The sequence below is a fragment of the Nannospalax galili genome, unplaced genomic scaffold, assembly GCF_000622305.1.
Source record: "Nannospalax galili isolate Female #2095 unplaced genomic scaffold, S.galili_v1.0 scaffold312, whole genome shotgun sequence".
Taxonomy (NCBI): Eukaryota; Metazoa; Chordata; class Mammalia; order Rodentia; family Spalacidae; genus Nannospalax; species Nannospalax galili.
The window spans coordinates 3,414,610-3,419,347 of NW_008335967.1; the positions used below are offsets into that span (position 1 = coordinate 3,414,610).

The 4,738-nt window shown below is 41.0% G+C and overlaps 1 pseudogene across 1 annotated transcript; it reads left to right on the forward strand.

The window, feature by feature from the left end:
* The first annotated feature begins 3,891 nt into the window (after positions 1-3,891).
* Positions 3,892-4,440, forward strand: LOC103732184 (annotated as a pseudogene). Its single transcript, XR_607186.1, has one exon. The product of XR_607186.1 is annotated as a tubulin alpha-1C chain pseudogene (transcript).
* The last annotated feature ends 298 nt before the right edge of the window (positions 4,441-4,738 follow it).

Consider the following 4,738-nt stretch of genomic DNA (forward strand, 5'->3'; position numbering starts at 1 on the left):
CATGGCCTGTGGCCTGGACTCCCCAGGGGGAGATGGAGAGTAAAAGTGGACATGATAGAACATCAGATAAACATGAAAATTAGCAGTGAAGAGAATATGGCCTTGATCACAAGCTCCTGAAATGTTAGAACCAAGCAGAGATAGCACTGAAATCCTAGAAACTGCTACAGTTGAACCAGGTATGGTTGTCCATATCTGTAATTCCTGCACTCAGGAGACAGGGACAGAATGATACTGAGATTAAAGCACCCTGAGCTACATAGCAAAACTGTGTCTCAAAATAAAACAGAAAATGCCAAAATTGACTAATAAAAAAAAATTTAATAGCTTATGTGGTTTGTTCCACTTTAAAATCTTGAGAAATATCAAGAATGCACAATGAAGAAATCATGAGTTAGAAGCCAGGCTTGGTGCACACACTTGTGACCTCAGTTCTTAGGAGGCTAAGGTAATATTGAGTTCAAGGACAGGTTGGGCTGTGTAGCAAGACGTTACCAGTAGAAATTACAAGTAGAGAGGTGAGGATTTGAGAGCAAGTAATGAGTTATAGCAATTATAGCAAGAAAAGATGACTACATAGATAACTAGTCCCTCGTTTTCATGACTAGCTTCTAAAGAAAGTCCAGATCCACTTTTCTACGAAGCCCTGATCTATCTGCATTCACAATCTGACCTCTTGAGAGAATTTAATAACCTTAATTTATGTACCAGACCTAGCCACAGTTATTTGAAGCACTAGGTCAAATGGCTTACTTAATTGAATAAAAACTGATATTTAATCCTTCAAAAATAAAAGAAAATAGGAAAAAGGTTATGTGATGTTTTGTGATGTAGGATTGCCAAAAATTTCCCAGGAATATTTAATTTAAAGATTTAAATAAAGGAGGCAGTACTAGAGCTATTGCCCAGCCCGTGATCCCATGGAGTATATACAATAAACTAATTTTCAATAAATAAATATGTAAATGAATTTTTAAATTTGCCTATTTTCAGAAGGAAATATAATAATTTTGAAGTCATAGCTTTTGAAGCCTTTGCCTGAGCTAACCACTAACCAAGGAATAAAAGATCAATCTAAGAAGGATTTTGGTGGGGCTGGAGAGATGGCTCAGTGGTTAAGAGCTCTTGCTGCTCTTGCAGAGGACCTCAGTTCAGCTTCCAGCATCCACATGGCACCTCACAATCATCTGTAACTCCAAATCTGGGGGATCTGGCACCTTCTTCTAGCCTCCACTGGCTCCTGCATGCATATGGTACACATAAACTCACACAGGTATACACACATACACATAAAAATAATAAATGAATAAATACTTTTTTTTAAAAAAAGTTTTCACCTCTCTGGGAAGGAGTTTTGGAGATATTCCCATATTAATCTTAACTCTGATAGCATTCTCATTGATAAGCCATCACCAATTCACCACCTCTCTGCTAAATTTTTTTTTTCAAAAAGTAGAAATTATTATTATCATCAGATCTTCTCTGAACTTAGGATCAGCCTTACTTCAGTTGTGTGGAAATACTAAAAAGATACAAGGAACGATGGGGGTAAAAGGGAAGAAGAAACTCAAGAGAGGGGGGATAATAGGAGACAGGTACTATTAAGGGGAAAATGTGGAGGAAATGGGGTACTTAAACTGAAGAGGGAGGAGGGAGGTTAGACAGGGAGAGAGAGAGGAGAGATAAATAAAGCTTAGGTGATATAAAAAGCCAGAGGGACATTATGAAAAATACACATACAATATCTGAACACAAGTGCATGATTATACCTGAAGGCTATATAACAAGGAAAACAGTGCCAGACAGGAGACACCTCCCTTTGAGTTGTTGGTCAGGGTAGTCCAGGAGACTCCAAAAATGCCACAGCCCTTGATGGCTTCCCAGAACTTGAAGGTAAGATTCTATTGCTGAAGACAGGACATACTTCAAACACAGGACTTAGAGTGTACAAGTATTATGCTTGCATGTGTATAAGTGTACCCGTGTCATGCAGTGCCCACAGAGGACAGAAGAAGGTGTTGGATCCCCTGGAACTGTTGTTTCAAATGGTTACTAGCTGCCGTGTGGGTGCTGGGAATCGAACCTGGGTCTTCTTCAAGAACAGCCAGTGCTCTTAATCACTGAGTAATCTCTGCAGTCCCTCAACCCCAGCTAATAACCTAATAACCACAACAAAGACCAGCATAGCGAACTATCAGTGCAGTACTGGCATGTTTATCTTGGGGGTAATCAACAGCTATCTAATTGGGCTTAAAGCCTCCATGGGAGGGAACCCATGTGTGGCACTATAAACATAACCAAATACACATAGCTGGAGAGATCATAGATCCTAGAGAAATTCCTATGTCTGTCACTTCCTTAGACAAATATAATTTCTTACTGTATGCTAAATATGTATCTGTGTATTTACAGACAAGTAAGTCACCACTCATCAAAAAAAAGCTTCCATTTGTAACAGATGGAGACCTATTATAGAATTCTATAACTGATCACACAGAGAGAATAAGTGTCTGTGAGATGTACAGCCCTAAAGGACACATCTACAATGAACTCTCTAAAACTAAGGCTCACAGAACATAGTGGAACACAGGGTAGAGAGAATACTAATGTGTCTCTCAACTCTCATCAGTGAATCTTCCTCATGCAACAGAGGGCAATGAACACAGATGGCCACAACTGGCCAGAATGTAGAGAATAGGAGACTGCAGAGTATGTGTCCCTGGATAGGACTCATATTATGCCTCACCTACCCAGGACTCAGGAACCATTATGGAAGAGGGAACAGAAAGATTGTAAGAGCTAGGGGTGGTGTATGTTCATATGAATTTACAGTAATAGTGACAACATAAACAAGACCATGTACACTCAATCAGATAAAAGCCACCATAGAACTGGGGTGATGGGCAGCAGGCCCCAACAGCTGCAGAACTATTGGCACCTGATCTCTGCTGGGTGAAGGAGAGTTTCTCTTCTTTCAGGGAATGACAATAGGTAGGCTGATGAAGTTCCAATGGATGAACTCACACCAAGGGACATCTGGAGACACATACTTGATTCAATAGGCTTTAACATATATGACAAGAATGCATAAAATCCTCTGGGTGGGCTATGAGGGAGTGCAGATAGGGCAGGGGTCCAAATATGATTAAAATCTATTGCATGGAATGCACAAATATCCAATAAAAATATGCATTTTAAAAGTTGATTCCTACCTTTTTAAGTTATTTGATTATATACAACAGGGATCTCTCTGCAGACTACAGCTTCCATTTGGAGGATGTTCATTGATTTGGGCATTATAGAAGTTTTCTATAATAAATAAATGTGTTTGACACTGTTTAAACCCAAACTACAGGTTCTACATGGGATGGAATATTTATAAGAATTTTATGCAATCTTTCTTTCGTGGGTGCAGAACATTACCAGCTTCAGAGGTCAGTGATTGTAACTGACCTGGTCAAAGACCACTCAGTATTATTGTGAAACTATTTCTTACATTTGATTAACATTTAACCAAGCAAACTTTGAGTGGAGTAGATTGTGCCATTCAATCTCATCCATTCTAGTGAAAATCATAGGATCAAGGTTTGCCAAAAAGGGACTTGATCTCAAGACTGTGACATAAGAGCCCTGCCTGAGTTTCCAGCCTACATAACCTCACCTATGGATTTTGAACTCAAAGCTGCAGCACCAAGTCTTACCTGAATTTCTAGCCCACTGACCTGCCCAGTAGATTTTAGACTTGTCAGCCTCTACAATCACATGAGCCAATTTCTTAAAATATCTCTCTCTTGGCCTCATTGCATTACTTACCTCAACCCTTGGCTTGTTGGGGACGGTAACCTGGACTGTGTCTTCCCTGTCACCTTGGCTTCCTAACCCGTAGCCACCATGCATGAGTGCATCTCCATCCACGTTGGCCAGGCTAGTGTTCAGATCGGCAACGCCTGCTGGGAGCTCTACTGCCTGGAACATGGCATACAGCCTGATGGCCAAATGCCAAGTAATAAGACCATTGGGGGAGGAGACGACTCCTTCAACAGTGAAACAGGTGCTGGCAAGCATGTGCCCAAGGCAGTGTTTGTAGACCTGGAACCCACCATGGTCATTGATGAAGTTCGCACTGGTACCTACTGCCAGCTCTTCCACCCTGAGCAGCTCTTCACAGGCAACAAAGATGCTGCCAATAACTATGCCCATGGGCATTACACCATTGGCGAGGAGATCATTGACCTTGTCTTGGACCGAATTTGCAAGCTGGCTGGCCAGTGCACAGGTCTTCAGGGCTTCTTGGTTTTCCACAGCTTTGGTGGGGGAACTGGCTCTGGGTTCACCTCCCTGCTGATGGAACGGCACTCTGTTGATTATGGAAAGAAGTCCAACCTAGAGTTCTCCATCTATCCAGCCCCCCAGGTTTCCACTGCTGTCATTGAGCCCTAAAATTAATCATAGGCATACAGGAAGGAGAAGAATCCCAAGATAATGGCATGGACCAGATCTTGAACAGAATCGTGGAAGAAAATTTCCCAACATTAAAAAAAGACATGCCCATACAAATACAAGAAACATATAGAACACCAAACAGACAGGACCAGAAAAGAAACTTTCCATGGCACAGCATAGTAAAAACATGATATGTGCAAAACAAAGAGACAATTCTGAAAGCTGGAAAAAAGAAACAACAAGCTATATATAAAGGAAAACCCATTAGGATTACAGCTGACTTTTCAGTGCAAAC